The sequence below is a fragment of the Homarus americanus genome, unplaced genomic scaffold, assembly GCF_018991925.1.
Source record: "Homarus americanus isolate GMGI-L3 unplaced genomic scaffold, GMGI_Hamer_2.0 scaffold367, whole genome shotgun sequence".
In the NCBI taxonomy this organism is placed as follows: domain Eukaryota; kingdom Metazoa; phylum Arthropoda; class Malacostraca; order Decapoda; family Nephropidae; genus Homarus; species Homarus americanus.
Window position 1 is genome coordinate 6,149,633 of NW_024743709.1, and position 24,941 is coordinate 6,174,573.

Consider the following 24,941-nt stretch of genomic DNA (forward strand, 5'->3'; position numbering starts at 1 on the left):
AAGGAGGGAAGGAAGGAGGGAAGGAAGGAGGGAGGGTTATCTCTTTCTCTCATTCTCTTTTTCTCTCTTTAACGATCGATAAAAAAGAATGTAAAAAGCTTAATTTACATATACTCGTTCTTTTCACTATCTCTATGTCTGCCAATCTGTTTGTCTGTCTGTCTGTCTCTTTAACAAACCAACAAAACTGGAGCGTGAAACAGGGATTAAACACATACACTGGTTTTGTGTGTGTGTGTGTGTGTGTGTGTCTGTGTGTGTGTCTGTGTGTGTGTGTGTGTGATTTAACTGGGAGGTATTGTAGTTAGACTTAATTCCCGCCTTTGTTTTTGCATCCGTGATGGTCTTTTCGTCGAGGTGGATTCCCTTTGTGTTTGAAGCGGCGTTAGAGTTGGATATAAATCCGTGTGGAGTTCAATCCTAAGTTGAGGTGTCTCTCTCTCTCTCTCTCTCCTGAACTTATGGACCATTATAAATAGGAATAAACTCCTTATCTTATTGATATAGAAGTCTCTTGTGAAACTTTAAAGAGGTTTATAAATTAAGATGATTCATCTCTAGTTCTGATCACTTTTGGGAACATAAGTACAGTAGGAGTATAAATAGGATTAAACCCCTTATCATAGAGGTTTGGATCACTTTTCTAAATAGAGATATATCAATAGAGTCAACACTTCTGAACGAGGCTAAGGACTATTTATGTTCTGAACTTACAGAAATCTTTCCTCTGATCTTGTAGAATCAGAAAGCTTGTTCTAAAGGTCTCAGTAGCGTCTAATCTCTTTGCGACGAGTAATTTGTTTTCTAAAAGTTACATATTCATAAACTTTTTTATCAAGAAAGTATCAGTGCAAGAACAGATTTGGCATGAAGTATAATTACAGTGAATTATCCTGATATAGTGTCAGTACTCTCTAATGCTATTCAATCCTTTCCTTAAGCTATTAAATTCTCTTCAATGCTTTCTATGCCTCCCCTATACTATTCAACGTTATCTATTGCTATTCGCGTCTTTTCAGTGTTATCCAGTTCTATCCAATTCTGTCCAGTTCTTTTCAGTTGTATTCAGTTCCCTTCTGTGCTATCCACTTCCTCCCAATGCTCTTCAGGTATCCCTAGTGCTATCCAATCTTAAAACTTCCCGCGTCGTCCCTACCCAACGCAATGCTTCAGTCCAACTTCAGGATTCTTAAAGACAGGCAACCTATTTTGTTTTTTGACTGAAATGTAAATGAATTATTCTATTAACGTTAGATTGAGAATTAATCTACTACTACAAGTCTCTCGTGCGTAATATTGATGTTATTTTAACCTTTCTCATGTTGCAGTTTGAGGGGAAATTTAGCATACGAAATTTTGAGAATACAAATTTGAATAGTAAGCTAAGTGTACCTATTAGAAGTATTATTAGGTATCCCAACAGATGAAATAAAAAAAATAACGCGATAATTTGTGAATCAATTCTTATCATAATGTAAATAAAAAAGTTATTTACGATCTTATTACTACAGTTAAGGTGAAAACCCTAACGTATGAAAAAAAAAATAGAAAATCGAGAATTGCATCACCATATCGTAGTTTCAAAGTTAATAGAGTTAGTAAGATACACTCTTGTAGCTCCTAGTTAGAGAGGAAAATTTTAACCCGCGTAGCTCAATCGCAGAGTTAGAACCGAGGCTAATACCTTCAAATCAAAATTCCTTGGATATTATCAATTACGTTATCATGTTCGTGATTAGACTACACGCCAGCAGCAACGTGTCTAGGAAATCGACCGAGCAACACATTAGTCATTCTTTAGTACACAAAAAGACAGGCCCTCCACACTGAGTTTTTTTGTTGGGTTATGGGGTGGGGGGAAGGGGTTTGTGTGGGCAGTGTGTATGTGTGTGGGGAGATGTGTTGGGGAAGTGTGTATATTGCATAGGGGTGAGGGGAGGGGAATATACGTGTGTGTGTGTGTGTGTGTGTGTGTGTGTATGTGCGTGAATATGTGGCGGGTAGTGGTAGCGTGTGCGTGTGATAGTGCTGTAGGGTATGTAGTGATTGTAATAGTAGTGTGGTAATGCTTGTGGTGGCAGTGGTATTGGTAGCGTGGTAGTGTATGTGTAGTGGTAGTGAGACACTGTATTTGGTGGTAGCGATAAGAGCAGTGTGGTAGTGTGTATGTTGTGGTGGAGTGATAGTGGATGCATATTTAAGTATGCGTGTGTATGTGTGTATACAGTAGTGTTGGTAATGATAGTAATGATGGTAGTGTAGTAGTATTTATGCTCGTGTGTGTGTGTGTGTGTGTGTGTGTGTGTGTGTGTGTGTGTTGTGTGTGTGTATGTGTGTGTGTGTGTGTGTGTTTGTGTGTGTGTGTGTGTGTTGTCGTGGCTGTGTGACTGGAGCCTGGTGCTGCCTCAGTCACGACTATCCTGACACACACACACACACACACCAATATCATCACAAGGGAGGGGAGGGCGTCCACACTCCCCGCCCCCTCCTGATCACCTGGTAGCCATCTCCTCCTGTCTGATGGTCGGGTTAGTAAGGATAGGAAGGGGGAAAGAGCCGAGGAAGAATGGATAGATGATTAAGTGATAAAAGGTGAACTGGTAATATAGTGGCCGGTTAACTGGTGATGTAATGGCCGGTTAACTGGTGATGTAGTGGCCGGTTAACTGGTGATGTAGTGGCCGGTTAACCGGTGATGTAGTGGCCAGTTAACTGCGATGTAGCGGCCGGTTAACTGCGATGCGTGGCCGGTTAACTGCGATGCCGGCCGGTTAACTGGTGATGTAGTGGCCAGTTAACTGGTGATGTAGCGGCCGGTTAACTGGTGATGTTGTGGCCGGTTAACTGGCGATGTAGTGGCCGGTTAACTGGTGATGGTGTGGCCAGTTAACTGGTGATGTAGCGGCCGGTTAACCGGTGATGTTGTGGCTTTGTTAACTGGTGATGTCGTGGCCGGTTAACTGGCAGATGTTGTGGCCGGTTAACTTGGTGATGTCGTGGCCGGTTAACCGGTGATGTAGTGGCCAGTTAACTGGTGATGTAAAGCGGCCGGTTAACTGGTGATGTTGTGGCCGGTTAACTGGTGATGTCGTGGCCGGTTAACTGGTGATGTAGTGGCCAGTTAACTGAGATGTAGCGGCCGGTTAACTGGTGATGTAACGGCCGGTTAACTGGTGATGTAACGGCCGGTTAACTGGTGATGTTGTGGCCGGTTAACTGGTGATGTAGTGCCGGTTAACTGGTGATGTAGTGGCCAGTTAACTGGTGATGTAGCGGCCGGTTAACTGGTGATGTAACGGCCGGTTAACTGGTGATGTAACGGCCGGTTAACTGGTGATGTAGCGATCGGTTGAATGGGTCAGAAGAAGGCGGGATTTGATATTAATGCTTAATGTGGTGGAAACTTGATGAGAGGAAAGGAATGATGAACTTTGGGTGTGGCTGAGTAGCTGGAGATGAGATAGTGAACGGTTGGTTGTAGGAGATGAGGAGGGAGGAGGGAAGGAGGGAGGAGGGAAGGAGGAAAGAGGGAGGTAGGGAGGGAAGTAGGAAAGAGGGAGGTAGGGAGGGAAGTAGGAAAGAGGGAGGTAGGGAGGGAAGGAGGCGGGGGAAAAATAAGGAAGAGGGAAGGAGGGAGGGAGAGTTAACGTTTGAAGACATGTTACGAAAAAATAAAAAATAAAAATAAAAAATCGAAAATAAAAGATAAATTATGAATCAAACACAAAAAAGAGCAAAAGGAAATACCTGAAAATATCTTAACAGTTTAAGAAAAATATTTATACCGCTACAAATCAGTAACACCAATAGTGACCACACACACACACACAGACACACACACACACACACACACACACACACACACACACACACACACACACACACACATACACGTCGACAACTAAACTCAGCCTAGGCATGAGAGAATAAGTATGGAACCCATTGGACTAGCTCGCCTGCCCATTAAGCTCCATTTGTTACCGAAATTGCACAATGGGGAACTGGAGGATGATGTACAACCAACCAATTTGTTTCTGCTTCAACAGGACCCCCGCAATAACAAACTTCTTCAGGAGGTCTTCAGAGTTGTTGAGGCGCCTCTCACTCCCTCTGTCAGGTGAAGAATTGTTCCTCTCCTCCTGAGTAGTTTCGTAGAGGAAGGAGAGTTACTACCTGAAGGAGACCGAGACACCTCAAGACCACGGGAGTAATTTATTCTTTTCTATTTATCATTCACACGAAACAATTAACAAAAACGTGATTCTAAACACCGTTGATTCTACTTTTATAACCCTACTGTACATACGATCATCTTAGTTGCGTGTTACGGGGATATTCTCTCTCTACTTTTTTCACTTACGATACATTGAGAAATTTGTACTAAGTGTAGAGGGATTTTGTTGTGTGTGTCGTCGCGTTGTGTCGTGTGTTTACGTAATGAGGTCTCGTGGGGCTGTCGTTTCGTCTTCTTGTTAGGGAGAAAAGGTGATGGTGGTGGGGTGTGTTCGTGGTGGTGGTGGTGGTGATGATGGTGATGGTGGTGAAGGTAGTAGTGCTAGTGATGACGGGTAGTTGAGGATCTGTTGGTAGTGGTGGTGGTGGTGGTGGTGGTGGTGGTGATGGTTGTGGTGGTGGTGGTGATGGTTGTGGTGGTGGTGGTGGTGGTAGTTGTGGTGGTGCTGGTGATAATGGCGGGTAGTAGCGGACTTAGTGATAGTAATGATAATAGTGGTGGTGGTAGTAATGGTTGTAGTGATTGTGGTAATGGTAATACTGGCGGTGGAAATGTTAATGCACGTGACTAGACTCCACCGGCTTAGGTCCGGGTTATGCAAAGATCCGTAGATAAACAAACCCCTTCCCAGCAAACACTGAGGAGAAAAAGAGAGATAGAAAAAAAACAAAAAAAACATCCTACTAAGTTTAATTCTCGGTACAAATTCGAGGTAATCCAAAGTTATGGTGTTTCAAGTCGTAGCTTAAGTAATGCAGTTTAGTTGTATTCTCACGTCTCCAATTAGTGAAAAAAAATAACGTGGGATAGTGTGCAGTATATGAGGGTCGTGTCCTTCAACCACCCTTGCAGCGTCATGAAGAACAACTTGATACTATCGTCCTTAACAGTTTATTCCTGTTTTTTTTTATATAGGATATGAATTTATTCCTTTATTCCTCACACTTAATGATTTATGGATGGAAGGGAATAAATCGATAGTGGAGATAAATACTTGGGATGAAAAGATGTAGTTGATAGATAGAGAGAGACAGGTTCAGGAGTAGAGTAGGCAGAAGGGAGAGAGACGAGAGAGACGGATCAGACCAGTTGACCTCTAACCTTTGGGCACAGGTAATGGAAGAAGACAAATACTTTAACACCGAAATGTGTCTTTAAAGTGTTGTTGTTGTTGTAATGTGTCCGAAACTAATTACTGTAGATAGTTTTGTAGTTTCGTTCTTCAGGTTTAGTGTTCTCAAGTACTGCAGGTCTTGTCTTTGGTCATGTGGTCGCTACAAATATCTACAAAAATTAAGATCAAGATCAAAAGACAAATAAAGTGGTTATATTATCATTTCTCTCTTTCCTCTGTGTATGTGGTTTTATCTCCCCGGCGGAAATTATGTTATTACTCCTTCATCCTTCTCCAACATTTCTTTAAAATTTTCAAAGGAGATAAATAAGTAATGGTCCGATACTTCTCTCTTCCTTCTATAAACACCAGAACTGAACAGCGTAAGAAAAATATATTTCCTCGTAAGACTCATAATGTGTTAAAACTAGCAACAAACTATTAATACTTATATATATATATATATATATATATATATATATATATATATATATATATATATATATATATATATATATATATATATATATATATATATATCCCCTCTCCTCGCCACCATCGTAATGTCTTTAAACCAGCAAACTCTATTAGAGAACAAAATAGTATTTAGCTCAGAGAAGGGAGTGGGTCTCTCTCTCTCACTCCGCCTCCCAGGGATTCAATTACTTGAGGGCGGAATTATAGGGCTTTCATGTCTTAATATTATGTAATAATCCCGGCTATTATCCCTGCTCTCCCGGAGGCCCAGAGCATCATCCCGCTAGGATTGAGAGGATGGACGGAGGACGACATGACAGGACAGTCTGTTTCAGCACCAGGATTAGTGGATTAGGGATTGGGTACGTCATGCAGGGAGGGATGAAGAACAGTCTGCATTCGTGACAGGAATAGATATTTGGGGGATTGGGATGCAGTGTTGGGATTAGGGGATAAGACAGGAGTGGACAATATACTGGAGCATCAGTATGGGCGGATTAGAGACTACAGAACTTATATGATAGATTATGGACAGCCATTATCTTTGCCACGGGATTAGGGATTGGAAATGGGTATTCTCATCCCTCGACGGTCGCATTACGTCTTGATTATGGTGATCTGTCATTGTGGTGTCTATTAATTGCTTCCTTATCTATCACACCTGAGGAATATTGCATTGATATAGGTCAAATGGCTCTCTCTCTCTCTCTCTCTCTCTCTCTCTCTCCTCTAGCACACATATACCTGATAAATGACGCCTCCTCCCCATATCAACCTTGTTCTCGAGCCCAGCTGTAAATTTCACCATTACTAATTACAGCTTGACCATCTTGTCCATGATGAAGATGATGATAACGATGATGATATAATGATGATGATGATAATAATGATGCTAGTAATGATGATAGTTCAGGTACCTTGAATCAAAGACCTCGCTGAAGTAATTAGTTTAGAGATTAGATAGAGTCAAACGGAGGTGTTCCCCGTTTATAAAGAGTTGATAAGAAAATATAAGACTAACCACTCTCTCCCTCTCTACCTCTCCTTCTCCCACTCCCTCTTCCTCTCCCTCTCCCTTCTCCCTCCGCCCCCTCCCTACCGCACCTATGCATACGCTCTTTCTACTTCAGATACGATTTATATGGTAATTGGATAAGTGAAGAAATGAGTTTGAAAGAACATCGGGGGTTTTTCTGTAAGAGTATAAGAGTTTTAGACTGAATTTTAGAAATGTTAATTTGTGAAGGGTTTTGTGTGTATTCGTGGTTTGGAAGACGTTAGGTTAGGTTAGGTTAGGTTAGGTTAGGTTAGGTTAGGATGAATGTGTTTTGATTGTGTAGATAATATAGCTTTGTAATCGTACTACTACTACTATTAATAATAATAATAATACTATTATTATTATTACTTCTACTACTTTCACCATCTACCACCTCTACAATCGTCCTTATCACCACCATTACCAACACCATCATCACCATGACCACCACCACCGTTACCACAACCACCACTGTAACCACCACCACCACTACCAAGACCACCTCCACCATCACTACTACCATTACCACCACCATTATCACAACCACCACGACTACCACCACAACCACCATCATCAAGGTTGTCATTACCATCAATACCATTAAGGGTGTCTCTCAGGTCTGGCAAAACGAGGTACTTGAGGGTGGGAAATGATCACCTCCGAGTCATGGTGGGTCTTTACTACCATACCTGGGGCCATGGGGGTCTTTACTACCATACCTAGGGCCATGACGAGTCTTTACTACCATATATGAGGCCATGGTGGGTCTTTACTTCTATACCTGAGGCCATGGTGGGTCTTTATTACCATACCTAAAGACCTGCTTACGAGACCTTCATCACTTTAGCTATGGTGATCCAAGAGTCTTTTTAATCATTTGTTTTTATCATCTTTCATTCTGTCTGTCTGTCTGTCTGTCTGTCTGATATTGGTTGTGGGAAGGGTGATTGTGGTCGTGGTGGTTGTGGCAGTTCGTGATAACAATTGTGGTGGTGATATTTGCTGTGCTGAAGACAGTGGTAGTATTCTGCAGGCGATGGTGTTCATAAAGAAAGAGCATTCCTGATGGTGGTGGAATTGGTGGCAGTGATATAAGTGGCAGCATTATCAGTAGCAGCGGTATTGGTGGTAGCAGTATAGGTGGTAGCAGTAGTGGTGGTAGCACTATTGGTGGCAGTGATATTGGTGGCAACGTAGGGTTTCCAGAAAAGCAGCAGCCAGCAGACCTCCCTCCTTATTAGAATTCAGGATGGTGCCTGGCGCAGGAAACGGATGATACATCAGTCAGCTTTAAGAACCTATTGAAGGCTCCTGCAAGTGGATCTTGGTGGGCGGGTCGGTATTAAAAACATTTTGTGGATCAGTATACAAAAGAGTGGCCGTTTATGTTATTGTTTTTCCTTCATTCTTTTCGTTTTGTTTTTTGCTTTTAATTATTGGTATAAGTGCGAAATGTGTGAATTCTCTTTCTTCGTTTCATCATTTTTCTTATTGTTCTGTCTCATTGTCTTTTTATCACTCATTTATTCTCTTTTCCTTTCCTCTCATTTCGTTTTCGGTGTCTTATTCTCTCTCCTTCTCTACCTCTGTTATATTCTTTTTATGTTTTCGATATGCATTATCTTCTTTAATGTATATATATATATATATATATATATATATATATATATATATATATATATATATATATATATATATATATATATAATTTTTTACATTTTTCTTTTAGCTCTTTTTCTCCCTCATGCAATTGATTTGCTACTTTCGTTCCATTCTATATTTTATTTTCAGTTTTTCTCTCTCTTTTTAGTCTCCGGGTTATGATAGCACATCGACTCAATAAAACCACAATGAACGGCAGCATTGTTCACGGTTCACTGATGTCAACAAGACCATGAACACCCAGCTATGAGCTCTTTACCTCACTGACTTATTGAGTGTCAACAAAGTCATGAAGAAAATCTCAAATCGCCATGACCTCTGACTTGGGATTGGACCCGACATCCAAGGGTCACTTAATCAATGTGTTGGCTCATTTCGTCCATAAAATCCGAGTCTGTTCATAAAAGAAGATCAAAATTAAAAGTTTCCAAGATTACTTGAAGATTAGGCACCACAGTTTATTTCACCTGATTTTCAAACACCCTGACACTAATCTAACCTAATCTAACTAAACCTAACCTAACTAAACCGCCAATGTGGCCTTAGCCGTGTGTGTACGAAACGACCTAATCTAACCTATATTTAGTGAAGTCATTTAGGGTAGATTATGGTGTCTTCAGTCTTAGAATAAAACTGTTTTTCTGTTTATTTTTCTTGCTGGCTATGAGGCTTTCCTGTTTTTTTTTGTAATTTATATTTGTATATTTTTTCGTATTTTTATTTATTCCTTTTTTTCTCTTTTTTATAATTGTATTTTTCTTATTTTGAGTAGTTTTCTCTTTTTCTTTTGTTTTATTTATTTTGAAATCTTGCTTTCATTTAGTTTTCAGGTTTTTTTTTATTATTTGTTTCTGTTTCTCATATTTCTATCTTTATTCTTTTTTCCATGTACAATTTTTTATAGTTTTCTCACATTTTTATCTCCTTCTTGTTCACATTATTATTTATGCTTTAATTATCCGTCGTTTTCGAATCTTTAGTCATGCGTATTTTATTTTTTATTTTCCTTCATTATGTCACATTTTTTTTCGTTGTTGGGATGATGATGGTTGTTGTCTTGTGTCGTGGTTGTGGTGGTTGTTATCGTAGTTGTGGTTGTTGCTGTCGTGTGTCGTGGGTGTGATGGTGTTTGCTGTTGTGTGTCATGGTTGTGGTGATTGTTGTCGTGGTCCATGGTAGTGGTTGTGGTCGTCAGTATTGTAATCGTAGTAGTCGTAATGGTGGCGATAGTTGTTGTTGTTTTCGTCATCGTGGGGGTCGTGGTTGCAATAATAAGCACATCGACTATTTTTCACTGCATCTTGATTCCGGCATCTTTGTATACATTCCTTCATATTGCAGACAAGAGCCAGCAATATGACACCTTCTGCTGTAACTTTTAATACATGCATCTTTGTGTATTTTCCATCGTACTGCCGACAAAACCCAAGCAATGGGTCATCTTACATTGTAAATACTGACACCTTTGTAGATATGTTCCATCACACTGTAGAAAAAAACAGCAAGCCGCCTTCGTTGTATATTACACCATTACTAAAACAGTGTCTCAGCATACTTAGATTATTACATAGTGTACGAGTTATGTTACGTACAAGAACATCACTCCTTCTCCTCCTCCTCCTTCCTCCTGTCTTGTAGCTACGTAAGACCTGTGTAAATAAAAATAAAAAATTCCTTTCTTGTATCTTCCTCTTTCATTTTTTTTCTTCTTCGTGTGAACAACAATGGACCAACTCGAAGGAAACGTAGACTGGTCCAGAGAAATTTTTTTTTTTTCTTTTTTGGCGGAGGGGTGATTCTCTTTCTCTTCTTTTTCTTCGTTCCCCATTTTCTTCCTTTTTTTATGGTTATATATGTGCAGACAGAATAGATGATGGAAGGTATTGAGGAAGCGGGTGATTGAGAAGAAGAGAAGACAGTTAGTAAGTGACAAATGTGAAAATTATATAATCGTACGGTTACCTTCAGATTGTCTCTAAGCATAAAAGAGTCTGTGGCATTCTCTCACAACATCTCCAGTGAGGGAAAAACATTCACTTAAGAATCTCTGAGAACGCACCTACCTGGCTGATTTAACGTAAGGCTTAAAAATAAATCTAAAAGAGCTTGCTTTAAAATTAACCCAAAAGTGCTTTAAATAGGTCGAAATGAGCTTTTAATACCCTGAAAGTCTTAAAATTAATTACTTGCGTTTATTTAGCCCTAAAAAATGAGGAGGGGGGGGGAGATCTCTGTGAACCATAGTGGGAATACGAACTTTTAACTGCCCAATAATTCTCAGCAATATTTCAGCACCTGGCAGATTAGTACATACTTCGTTAATTTGCCTCTAGATATAATAAAATATAATATACAACTCATGTGGATATTACTAAAACAAGAAATAAACAGAATAGAGAATTAATTACACTCGAGCATTCAGTGGATATTGTCAATCTACTCTGTTTCGGAATTGCAATGAATGAAAATCCAGAGTAAAATAATGTAGGCTTCTAAATGATCATTCCAGAGGCATTTAAGCATTTAAGTGAACACAAACTGACTCTGAATGTTCAATTTTAGGAAGCCCCATGATCCCTGTAAGACCCCCGGAGCTCACCGGATCAGGCCCCGTGCTAGCATGTCTTTACCAGCGTACTGCTACACACTTGTTTTTAACACAGTACATGGGTCGGCAACATTGCTCCAGAAATTATATTTACAAAATGTCAGTTCCGGAGCAAGTTCATGTGCTGGCACGATATTGTATTTGGAACTTGTGTGTTTAAGGAAGGCGTTTATAGTGTGTGTGTGTGTGTGTGTGTGTGTGTGTGTGTGTGTGTGTGTGTGTGTGTGTGTGTGTGTGTGTGTGTTTGTATGTGTGTGTTTTTCAGTGAGCACTAAAAAGTGTTCAATATCATGCAAATTCTGAACACCTGAGCTGGGTGCTCATACTCAGCACGATACTGTTTTATGAAACTGTATGTGAAAAGATGAAAAGATGCTTATAATGTATCAATGATCCTTAAAGTAGTTAACAAGACGCCAATTCTGAATGCCTGACCCGGATATTCGAAATTAGAATGACACCTGATTTTTGGGTCCATAGATACAGTATAAACGACTTCTACGCACACACACATACACACACACACACACACACACACACACACACACACAAGCCCCCTTGACCCCCTTGCTATAGCTCCTAAAATATTCGTATGATTTAGTTATACTTTATTGAGGTCAGCCACTATATTATATTATGCCTTATAATCTTAAGTAAGTGCAGCAGTTTGATGTCACTCTAAGCACTGCAGAGTAGTGTGTGTGTCTGAATCAATGACAAGGTAATAAAAAGAAATTTATGGGTAGTTTGGGAAGTTTTGCCTTCATACAACTGCACGATTTATTTTTTTTCTCATAATATATTACTTAAGGAATTTATTGATAAACTACCTGCAAAAGAAAAAAAACACAAATAATAACTTTCTAGATCATCCTCCTCGACTCTAAGATAACAAAACAGCATCAGGTGATCTTAGAACCCCAATAAGAACAATTCATAACAAAAATTAATCGAGAAGCCCTTATATATCATACAAAAACAAAACAACAAAAATCAATAATAAAAACAACAACAACGATACAGCAAAATAAATAACAACTAAACAACAACATAAAACAAGATAACAAAATCAACAGTAATAATGAAACACCAACAAGAACAAAATAAACAAAAAATCAACAACAAAAACAACAAAATTATTACCATCTGCTGTATTTAAGACGCAATCTCCAGAGCCAGGCGTGACATGTGACCACTATATAAGCCCCATCATTACCAGTACGACATCCCCTTAAGAGTTTTCTTTAGAAGTTACCCCGAGATGAGTTCCAAACCTTCGCCCGTTTTCTCCCATTACAGCCAATTAGTTTACGTAATTGGTCCGTCACGCTGTCACATCACCCAGTAAGGTGTTAAGTTGTCGCCTCTGGGTTTTGATAATTCCCATCAAATTCTCGTAGACTCACACGTTAATATTTTTTCCTTGACTTTAGACACGGTAGAGACTCAAACTTGTAACATTAAAGTCAAACCTCAAACGTTACATACTAAAGAGGCGTAAAATTTTCCCTGAGACTTTACATCACGACAGTTAAGATTTCTTACACTCGTTCCTACCAGAAATTTAAGAGGCTATGAACACAGCTTCTGATAACCACAAGAAGTGCCATTTATGAGAACATTCCTTCTATTCAAAGATAAATAATTCTTGAATAGCAGCGACAAGAAAATATATTCTCTTAAGTTAAGTTCCGTATGCAAAGGAAAAAAAAAGCTATTAGATAAAATTAAGGGTGGGGTGGATAGGTAGGTACTGTAGGTGAGGTGAGCGGGAGATGGGAAGGTGGGCAGGTGGGTGTTTGGATGGGAAGGTGGGTAGGTGGGGATGGTGGGTGGTGAGGGTGGCAGGGAGTGGTTGTGGATGAGAAGATCAGGACCCCATTAGTGTTTAACCCAAGAGAAAACGATTCTGATGATCATCTTGGTAAGAGGGAAGAGGGAAGAAAAAGATTCCAATCCCCTTTAAGCCTTACTGAGAGAGAGAGAGAGAGAGAGAGAGAGAGAGAGAGAGAGAGAGAGAGAGAGAGAGAGAGAGAGAGAGATCATCGAATCTTGTCAGGTAAGAGAGGAGAGATGAATCCAACAGAGGCTCATTACCTAAAGTCTCACCTCCCCTCTCTTCACCCCCTCCCTCACTCCCCCTTCTCCACACCCCTCCCTCACTTCCCTCTCCCCTTCCTACCGCCACAGTAATCCATACCTTCACTATAATCATAAATTTTTCTCTTTCTTTCCTTCTTCCAAAAGTAATCTCACAGTACATCCTTCGCTAACCTCGTCTCTCTCATTTTCTCCTCCTTCCCCTTCCTCTGCATCCTCCTCTTCCTTATTACCTTCCTTCTTCCTTGCTCATCCCATCTCCTCCCTCTTTATCTTCTTTCATTTATCTCTTTTGGCCTCCTTCTTCTCTTTCCTCCATATTATCTCCACCCCTCCTCTCTCCTCCTCCAACTCATTCGCTCTCCTTTCATCCTCCCTCCTCCCACCCCCTTTCTCTCCCCTCCCATCTAACGCATTCCTCTCCTACATTATCTCCTCACACACCTATACGGTCTGGGATGGAAATACTCCATCGCGGTGACAGACGGTGGCTCCAGCACCAGGCTTCTTCGTCAACTAATAACCCTTGTATCCCTGTGAGACCATTTACTCTAAGTGAGGTGTTTTTTTTCTCTCTCTCTCTCTCTCTCAATTTATCCATCTTTATCTTTTTCTCTCTGTACTACCAGATCAATCTAATCTAACCTAACTTTATTATTATTATCATTATTAACATTATTATTATTCCCTATTACAGTATTCTATATTTTCACGTTCTTAAGTTTTCACAATATTAATGTTGTTGTTGTAGTATTAATGTTACAATCTCCCTCAAAGGCCCGTGTCTTTGAGTAGCGTTCACTTATGATTTTATTTCGACACAAGAAAAGAAATCACGTTTAAAACAAAAAAATATATACTTTATTATAAATTTTCTATATTCTATACTTATATATCCTGTTATATTCATTATATAGTATATGGTGTATTTTCTATTGATTTCGATGTCTTTGTCAATTGAATTATGGTAAGAAAGTTAACATTTTCTGTTCATTTTTAGTGAACGAAAAAAACAAGTTTCCCTGGGTCTTCTCAACACATTCCTAGAGTAGGCTTAACAATTCCCATTACCACAGTATATTTGAACTATTCCCATTCCAAAAGTATAGGCGTGACTTAATCCCATTGACATTTTCAAATTTATTTAAACTATTCCTGTTCTAGAGTAAAAAAAAAAAAATCTTACAAAATTATTAAAAACTTATTCCTATTTATATTAAAAGAGTTTAATTTAACTTATTTCCATTTCTAAAGGTTTAGTTCATCCCCATTCCCATTCCTAGAACGATATTAATCTATATTAATTCCTATTTACAAAGCAACATTTATAATTTTTCATATAAATTCCCAGAAGTTTTTATCACCAATATACCATTTTCTATAGAAGTTATTTCTCCTATTCCCATTCCCCCATTTTCGTTGCCAGAATAAGGTAAACATGTCCTGGAGCGCTTTATTGAGCTGCTTCACGTCGGTCCAAAACACCTTAGAATAATCCTTCCATTTGTAACTACCCAAGCGAGGAGGGGGAAGAGTGGGGGGAGGAGGCAGGAGGAAAAGGAGGAAGAGAGAGAAGAGAGAAGCAACAGGTTTTATTTATACTCCTTTACAATATTTTTTTTTGTCTATTCACTATTTATTTATCATTTATTTTGTCTATTGATTTATATATTCTTATATTTATTACGTCCTCTTCAATTTCTCCTTTTCCTCCATATCTGCCTCTTCCTCCTGCTCCTCTTCTCTTTCTATACCCACTCCCTGCCTCTTTCCTTCCCTCCCTCCCACTACCTCCACCTTGTCCATCATCCTCAACATCCAACTGACTACTGAAGGTAAACCTACACCAACAAACTTGCCCACACCCTATCCTGAACCCACCCATTCATCTTAGTAAACTACTGAAAGTATTCCTCCACCCAGCATCACCTCCCCTCACCAATACCTCCACCCACTACAATCTCCATTTTCCACCCACTATCATCTCCACCCACCACCACCCACTTCCATCTACCCACCACCACCTCCTCTCAACACCACCACCCACCACCGTCCTTTCATCACCCCGCCAGACACCAGCAGTAGGCCTAAAGTCACTCCTGGGGTGCTTCCAGTCATTACTACCTGGGGCTGACACCTACCTGAGTCTCTCTCTCTCTCTCTCTCTCTCTCTCTCTCTCTCTCTCAGGCGAGACCCACTACTCTAATTATTTGTCTCTTGAAGGAGGGACACCTGGGTTCTGATTTTCAAGAGATTTATTCGTTTATTTTCCTCTCAGCAGCTGGTGGTGAGAGATCAGCTGGGGGAAAAACTATATATGGCGGCTTTGTTTACTTAAATCAGCTGACGTTGGCAGGAGTTCAGTTCTTACATCATTTTGTTCTCAAGAGACGTAATGGACTTGAACGAATCTAGTTGAAGTAGAGTCTCAGTACAGTATTAAAGACATCTTGGCTGTCCTGTTTAAGTCGTAGTTTCAGCGAGTCAGTTAGAAGCGTTCTCACAACTGTCCGAGGGAAAACAAATCGCATATGAACCCTCTGAGAATCCTAACCCCCCCCCCCCGAATCTTTCTTGTATTGGATCCTCTTAATAGGTGTCGGTCAGGGTTACGATCTCTTAAGGTTTCGCTCGTTAATTTTTTCTCCCTGTTGTGTCGATATATGAGGACGCTGCTAACTGATCACTTAAACCACGTTACTAAGATGGCAGTCAAATTGGTACCGAAATTGCACAAAGTCTGTATGATAACTGGATGCGGCCTCGTATCCCTAATTAGAGGAGAATTTACAGCGTACGACTCTTTAAGGATGCGGCCACCAACAGATCTATCTATAATGGGTTTTTCCATTCCCTTATCTTCTTGTTTCAAGCAAACGTCTAATTACAGCCTTTTATCCGAACAAAAGGAGTACATTCATCAAGATAACAGCGCTGGTGAGTGGGCGTGGGCGGCTCCGGCACGGCAGAAGAAAAAAAGAAGTAGTTATGGATTAATAAGCGAAGTGTTCATCTGGAAAGTAATTACAACTGACCCCCTCCCGTCGCTTATCCAGGAACTAGACCTTCTGGCGATATGTGGCACCTGGTGAGAGCTGTTGCTCTCTCGTGGGGCTCGAATTATGACTTTGAAATGAGAATATTTAAATGAAGACCGAGAATATGCTGGCGTTTCACCCCATTATTGACTTATGCATCATCAAATAGTCTACATGTTTCATTCTGTCTTTTTTTGGTCCTTCACTTGCAGAATTAACGACGAATTTATCGCTGAATAGGGAGAACGTGACGTCATTTATCAGAAGACTACTACGGGGGGGGGGGTTGTCCTTGAGGCAGCTCGACCACTCGGCATCAGACTCCACGCGGCGCGGAATGAGGTACCGCCTTATACGGCCGTCCAGATTACTGCTCCAGACTCCTCGCCGAGGTGGCAGGGCGAAGTGGACCTTGTGCTCTGCCTCCACACGACCCCTCTGATATCTCGAGATTTATTCTAGATAATTAGCAGAGAACGCGAATGTAAATCCGGTAATTCTTCGGTGTGAGGAGCTGGGGAGGTGTGTAGGTAATGGCGAAGTGAGGCGATGATTGTCTGTGTTTGTGTATGTATACAGTGATGATGGTGGAGGTGGCGGTGGTGGTCGAGGTGGTGTTGGAGGTGGAGATGATGGGGGAGGAGGTGGGGGTGGTGGAGGTGGAGGAGATGGTGGAAGTGGTCGAGGTGTTAGTGGTGAAGGTGATTGTGGTGATGGTGTGGCTAAATGGTGTGGTAAAATGACCAACTGGAAAGCGTATTCTCCAAAAAAAAAAGTTCCTACGTTAATTTTTCCCACCTTAACATAGAGATAAAAGAACTAATCAAATAAACCAAACTTACTTTAGGACAAGAAGTTAACAAACAAAATGGCATTAACACTGCACCTTAACAAGACAGGTTCTCCTCTACCTAGGAATTTCACCAACGAGTCTCTAAGCATCAGGATGTTGTCAAGTTGCCAGCTCGAGTCACTGCAATTTTTTCCATGTCATACTTCAACGATGTGGGAGGGAAGCAGAGAAGGAAGATGAAGAGGGAAGATGGAGAGGGAAGGATAGGATGGATGGAGGGTGGGAAAGGAGTGGGGGATGGATGGAGGAAGTACGTAGTGGGATGGAATGGATTTGGTTGAAAGCTTAAGACATGGAGAGATGAAAGGGTAAGGGAAAGCTAAATAGACAGAAACAGATCGAAAGAGGAACGTGAGAGGAGAGGATCAGTTAATGTCATCAACGTTTGCAGTACTTTAAAACACAATGGTTCTTGATAAAAAAAAGAGCGAAAGATCTTGCATACTGAGGAACAACTCCGAGAGAATATAACTTTGCTCAGATCCACCATATTTATGTCCTTCCTAAATGGTCTATAACTTAAGGATGTGAAGTGGGAAGAATGGTTTATTTCTTACGTATATCTTCAAACAAATACGAAGTTTGTGTGATATTTTTTAATGTTTTCTTTTTTGCTGTGGTAACTATAACTTGTATTTAACATACCCCCCCCCCCACCACACACACATTTACATATATGCTTTCAGGTAGACACATTCCACAGGTATAATTTTTCACTTGTGTCTTTGTTTTATAACACCTGAAGATCTCGCCAGTTTTTAACACTTTAAATCAGGTCTCACCCACGTGTCAATCATCACTGATGATAATTTTAAGTAGAGTCGCTGCATAAGGAAGTGGGGCTGTCAGGCTTCACGCCATGAGGCAATGGGCGCTAGGTTGCTCTGAAGATGTATTTTGAGTAAGTAATAAGGATAGAAGTTGGGGGATGATAAGGACTAAAGTATGGGTGGGGAAGGTTAAGGTGCGTGGATGATAGTTTAGGGGAGGGAGCAGTAAAATTACCGGTGAGAATTGGAAAAAGGAAAACTCGAAGCAGGTAAAAATTATAAATAAAAATAAATAAAGCAATATTTGTGTAAATGAAAAGTTCAATAGAATCCAATAAGAGAAGGATGTGTAGGCGAATCCCGAGACAGGTAGTGTATCGCCTTAGGGCCGTAATCGTAAAACAATTCCTCAGAGGGCGGCTCCTCACAAGACGTATGAATAGGCTTGAATAATTCAGGTAATGACATAGTAGTAAGGTAATTAGCCCAAGCTCCAGGTGTTGGCTGCCTGGCCCCACACAGACAGAACGTGCCGACATGTTGTGAGTCGTGTTGGAACGTCAGAGCATCAGAAGCTTAACATTAGGGCACTAAAGGATTTATTTACCTAACGGTGTGGTGAGCTAAGGGAGGAAGACAGCCGTGTGTCCTCTGAAAGTTTACACTACTGACAGTAATCTATATTGAAGCAAGACTTACCTCGTAAACAATGGATAGGAAATATAAGAAAACATGTTAAATTATGGAATGCGAAGAGGATTTCCGAATGCCTTATAGGACCCATAGGAGGATTTCGGTATGTATTATAGGACTCGCATAGATTGTAAGGATCTGTTAATGGAGAAAATTGCTTCCTCTTTAAACATCTAATTTACGTAACCAAAACATAATGAGTCTATGAAGAGATCAATCAACCGTGGCTCAGGCGGTATAGCGCTCGCCACGTAAACTAATGGACACAGGTTCGATTTACTACGAGAGTGGAGGATTGGGTTTCCATCTTGTGTACTATCAGGTGACAGCTTCCCACAGTGCTGAGGCCTGACTGAGCTAGTTATAATAGAGAAAATTATATTCTAGCAAACTATTGACTCTGCTTGTTGACTGTGGAACAACCCTTGAGCCCATGAGAGAGAGAGTCTATAGGAAAAAGAGGTTCTGTTCAAGCAATAGGTCTCTCTCTCTCTCTCTCTCTCTCTCTCTCTCTCTCTCTCTCTCTCTCTCGATGTGATTTTCTCGCCTGGAGTTAAATTGTTTTACGGACGGACCATTACATCAAGGTCGTAGCCCGCCCTCCTCTTTTACCTAGCTGCTAGATCTCTTCACTGTTATGGAGAAAATGTGAGAACAGAGAGAGAAGAGAGAGAAGAAGAGAGAAGAAGTCCCCTAACAAAATAGGATTCTGCTCCAAGCAATAAGTCTCTCTCTCTCTCGCTCTCTCTCTCTCTCTCTCTCTCTCTCTCTCTCTCTCTCTCTCTCTCTCTCTCTCTCTCTCTCTCGCTCTGTATCTCTATCTATATATCTCAATCTCTCTCCACTAGTCTCTCATCGTCTCGCCATCTCATTAGTATTTTACTATTTCATTTCTTATCTCTCATCCCCAAACGATTTTAATTCCCGACATTATTTCTCGTTACCTCCGTCTTGTCAACAATCTCAGCTTGTCCATAAATGTCTGTCTGTTTGTCAGTCGTTATCTTGACTACCTTCCTTCCTTCTCTCTCTCCCCTCCCCCCTCACCCCCACCAACCCACTCCCCTTGACCACTTCCCATTTTTCACTGTTCTTCGTGAAGTTTCCGTTTTTTAACAACGATTTCGAAATGATTTGAGATACGATTTGTTTTCTTTTTTTTATAATTAACTGTATAAGATGACTTGGCATAGTACTGTAAATTTATTATTATTATTATTATTATTATTATTATTATTATTATTATTATTATTATTATTATTATTATTATTATTATTGTTCTTCTTCTTGTGAAAATTTTGTACCTATATCATTACTCTATCCATCTATTTATTTTTCTCTCTTTATTTATATATATATATCTATCTTAGCATACATCAATAACAACTACAGGACTGCCGCTGAGTGCAAGAATGAACTCATAAATGATAATGTTCTCTCTAGGGATATTTACACAAAAGGTTGATAAACGAAAGAGCTGTAAAACTTTTCGACAACTGAGGCGAAACTTTTTAAATTAAGAAGTTTTTTTTTGTGCTGGGGGAGAAGATCTTATTGTGAGAGTTTAACAATCACTTTCTCCCTCCCTACGTGTACGTCTTCACTACCTGGCAATATTGGGTGTAGCGACTTAAGTGAAAGACGTAAGTGGTTAAGACGTTAAGTATATAATGAACCTTGAAGGATTATTAAAAGTTTGTCGTGAATAAGTCATTTGGGAATGCATATATAATTTATAATAGATTCTACGAAAACAACAGAACAACAACAACGACAACAACAACATCATCATAATAATAATAATAACAAATAACAACAATAATAATAATAATAATAATACATTACAAATAACTCTAATAATTTAAAACAGCAATAAGAACAATTTGGCGTTAGATAACCAAAATGAACAGGTAAGATGCAGTACACCTGCCTGAGGTCCACTAAAGTTAGAGATGTTCTCAATCGTGTTCTTCAACAGAGATTTAATATACCATAAAATTTTATTAACTATTCCCGTACTTAAATCCTTATTACCACCTAAGCCTCTTTTAACCTTGCCCCCCCCCCCTCTCTCTCTTCCTCTTACGTTTTCTCTCTACTAACTACCGCCTCTTCTCCATCTCCCTCCTCTCTAACTATCCCTCAACATCGTTTCCTCTATCTAATTACCAACAATTGTATGTCTCACTCTCTCCTTCCCTCTTTCACTCCCTCGCTATCCCACATCCTCTCTCTCTCTCTCTCCCAACCTCCTATACCCTCTTCTAGGGCCCCTCTCATCATCGCTCCTTACACCCACCTGGCCTGTCCCATAACCAGGTGTGTTCCCTCCCTCCCTCCCTCTCCCTCTAACCTTTAAGCTCCCTGTTTATGTGTCTCAGGCGCGCGCAGAGGATGTTAAGCCATCAGAGACTGTGTTCCAGGCGGCGCGGTGTCCAATTTATATTCTACAGGGTCGTGTTCCTCCAGGTTATGCCCTTGGAGGAGCTGCCACGACCTGCGATGCTGGTGGAGTTCTGGGGACGTTTTTGACGGAGGAGGTGGTGAAGGTGTGGTGGAATCTGGAAACGTTTTTGGAGGGGTTGTGGATTTATGGAGACTTTTTTGGGGGCGTAGTGGATTTCAGGCTACGTTTTGGGGATGTTGTGGATTCCTAGGAATATTTTTGTGATGTCGTGGAATCGTAGAGACGTTTATGGCCGAGATGTCGTAGAATCCTGAGGACACTAAATGGGTGTCCCCCTGGGGTCATAGAAACGATTTAGTTGAGGTTTTGTGCAATCCTATGAACGATTTTGCTGATTTAATGGAATTCTGGTTACTGTTTTGGTGGAGGCCTTGTGGAAGATATCTATCAACGTTAGAATTTTTTTTTTTTTGGCGGGGGGGTAAATTTAGTGGAATACTTGCGGTGGAATTGAAGGTCGTCGCTTTCCAGTTTATGGTAGAGTTCTCGTGAAATTTTGAGGACTTTTCGGAGGAATTCTGGATATTATTCGGGGGGGGGGGACTCTTGTGAAGGAATTGAAGGCTATTTTCCTTCAAATGATACTCTGAAAGAACCTCACAGTGTCTCTTGGTTTAATTCATAGGTTCTGGAGTCCTTTATAGTATTGTTGATGTTCGTCTGATGAAGATCTGGAGGATGACTTGGTAGATTTCGAGTAAGGTTCCGGAGGAGATATGTTAATATTCTATTCTTTGGTCTAAAGTTTTGGTGAAGTTATGGAAGCCTTTTCTTGGAATTCTGGTGAAATCCTGAGGGAGTTTTGGTGGGGGGAGGTTTCGTGGGATCCTTAGAACATTTTTTGATAGAGGTGTTGTGGAGGATGTTGTTGTAGGCTAATATTGGTCCAAAGGATGGAAGGAAATCCCACTACAAGGACTATATGCTGTGGTAGAGGGAAGAAGTGAGATACATTCCGCTGCTCCAACACCAGATTTACTGAGGCGTCCAGAAGAAAGAGATTTGGGGGGATCATGAGCGCTCTATCAGAAGGCTTCCAGAAAGAGCAACGGGCGGTCTCTGGTAGCAACAGTTCCAGAGCGAGTGCACCAAAGATTCCCAAACATTCTGAACGCTGATTTTCCCAATTTAGTAGAAATTTCATTATGGTAAGATTTTAATGCATTATCGACGCCATTACGATCATTATCTACAGGTTGGAGTTAAAGTAAATATGTTATGTGTCTCTCACTTTTTCATTTAGGGGAAACTTGTCCTAGGATTCTCTGAGAATCCTTGGCTTGGAGGGTCCGGTCATAAAGAATAAATCCTCCATATCCTAGTGAGTCGTGGATGACCAAAACAGTTTTCTTGGGTAGGGAAGGAAGGGAAGAGAGCCAGGGACCATCTTTTGCCAAAATATTTCCCCTTAATAAAACTGTATACGCTCCCTCGACCATAACAACTCCCCCATCTTCCATGATGTAAATTGCTTGTGTATGGCGGAGTTTGGAATATGAATATGGGAAATGAAGAAAACAATTCAGAATCCTGGTAAAAGTGAAATTAAGGAATAACTGAGAAGAATAGTTTACACCCAGCTAAATCTAGATAGACATGGAATAAAGTCTGAAACATAATGATTCCTTCCTCGTCCAACACAGAGTAAAGAATGGGAAGGTGTCCTGATGAGATGGTTATTAGTACAATAAATAGATAAATGATATTAGTGATGGAACATAAAGCTTTGTGTTAGTTCACCTTAAACATCACGTATAAGTACCATAGTTGCTTATGAGTGGAGTGAAGAGGCGAAGGAGATATTACTTTAGATAGGGTAAGTTAATAACCAAGAGTAACCAAGAGAAGGTGAGAAGATGGTATAGATACAGAGAGATAGAGACTCGATAGTTGATGGGAATGGACAAAGGATGATGTTAGGGAGATTGGATTGGTAGATGGTTGTTGAGAGAGGTGGGGGAGTCTTGTGGAAATAGATGGAGAATGGTTTTAACAGGTAGAAGGGAGAGAAGGAGGAAGGAGGGGGTTAGGAGGTGGATTGGTGGAGGTAGGGGGCAGGTGAGGTTACGTTGAAATACAGTATGGCCCCCAAAATGCTTCGACGAGACCCCCTTATGGTGTCTCTCCTCCTTATTCCTTTCTTCTAACCTCCTCTTTCCCAGCTCTCCAATTCCTCCTTCTTCTCTTCCTTCCACCAAATTATTTTACCTTTTTATCCAAGCATTTTATTTCCACATAATCCATCCATGCTTGTGTTAATTTACATCAATCTTTCTCCTTTTTCTTTTTCCTCCCTCCTCTTCGTTCTCATCTTCTTCCTTCTTTCTTCACGACTTCTTCCCCTCCTATTCCTAGTACACAATCTCCTTCTCCTCCCCCTCTTCTCTTCCTCCTCCTACACATACAACTTCTCTTCTTCCTTCTCTTCCTCCTCATTTTCCGACCCTACCTCTCCTCCTCCTTCTCCTTCTCATCTCTCCTATCCTACCCCCACTCCTCCTCCTCGCCTCTCCCATCCTACTGCTACTCTTCCTGTCTTCTCGTGTCTCCTCCACATTATCTCTACAAAGCCCAGTTCAAGAGTCTTTTGCCTTAAAGTTTATACACCATTTTGTGCCACAGCTGTTCCTGTATTTTTGTTAAGTTATCCACGTTCCGGCCATCCACTGTCTGCTTTATAAATGCTTCCACTGTTTTTGTTGCAGTATCATAGCTCTCTCTCTCTCTCTCTCTCTCTCTCTCTCTCTCTCTCTCTCTCTCTCTCATTGTTACTCTTTTTTGCCTTTGTTTTTCTCTGTCTTTGTCTGTCTATCTGTCTGTCTCATTGTTTGTCTCTATCTATCTATCTGTTTGGATGTCTCTCACTCTCTTCCTCCCGATTCTCCTCCTACCCGCATCCCTCTCTCCCACTCTCCCCCAGATGGGGCACTAATGAGATGACTTACCCAGGTGTCGTGGTCATAATAATACTTTTTGTGTGTGGCTCTTTTGTGGTTGGCCACAGCCTGTGGGATTGTGCTTTGATTAAACCCCCCCATCTCTCTCTCTCTCTCTCTCTCTCTCTCTCTCCCGATGTGTGTGTGTGTGTGTGTGTGTGTGTTTAGGTGGGTGGGTTGGAGAGAGGTTGGTAGGTGGAGGCTAACATCAAAAAGGAAGAGGAGGAGGAGGGGAAGAAGAGAAAAGGAAAAAGAGGACAATATAGAGAAGCAGGAGGAGAAGAAGAAAGAGGAAAAGGAATAGGAGTAGGGACAGGAGTAGAAGGAAGCGGTGGAAGAAAAGGACGAAGGAGGAGGATAGAGGAGGAGGAGAAGGAAATAGATGAGGAAGAAGAGAGAGGAGGGCAGGAAGAAGAGAAGGAGGAGGAAGAAGGAGGAGGAGGAAATAGAGGTAGAAAAGAGAAGGAGGAAAAGGGGAGGAGGAAGACAGAGAAGGAGGGACGGGGGTAATAATGTGTGTGTGTGTGTTCAAATTTCCTCGCCATCGACCCATCGTCCGGGTATGCCTTTATTGGGCACTGCAGTGATTGCGCCGCCGCCGCCGCCTGCCGCTGCTTCTCTCTCTCTCTCTCTCTCTCTCCTCTCTCTCTCTCTCTCTCTCTCTCTCTCTCGTTCGCTCTCTCTCTTTCTCTGTCTCTCTTCATCCATCCACTCTCACCCCTAACCCTTCCTTTCTTTCTTTCCCGTAATCTCTCTTCCTTCATCTCTATCTCTCACCCCTTTCCCATATTCCTTCCCTCCATAATATACTGCCTCTTTCCTATTGTTCTGGTCGAGTCAAAACACTTCCCCTTAAATTCCGATAAATTCCTGAATATTCTTATAAATTCTTATGCTATTTTCCATCTCTCAGTTGAAATTTCTTGAACCCTTCACTTTTTCTCGT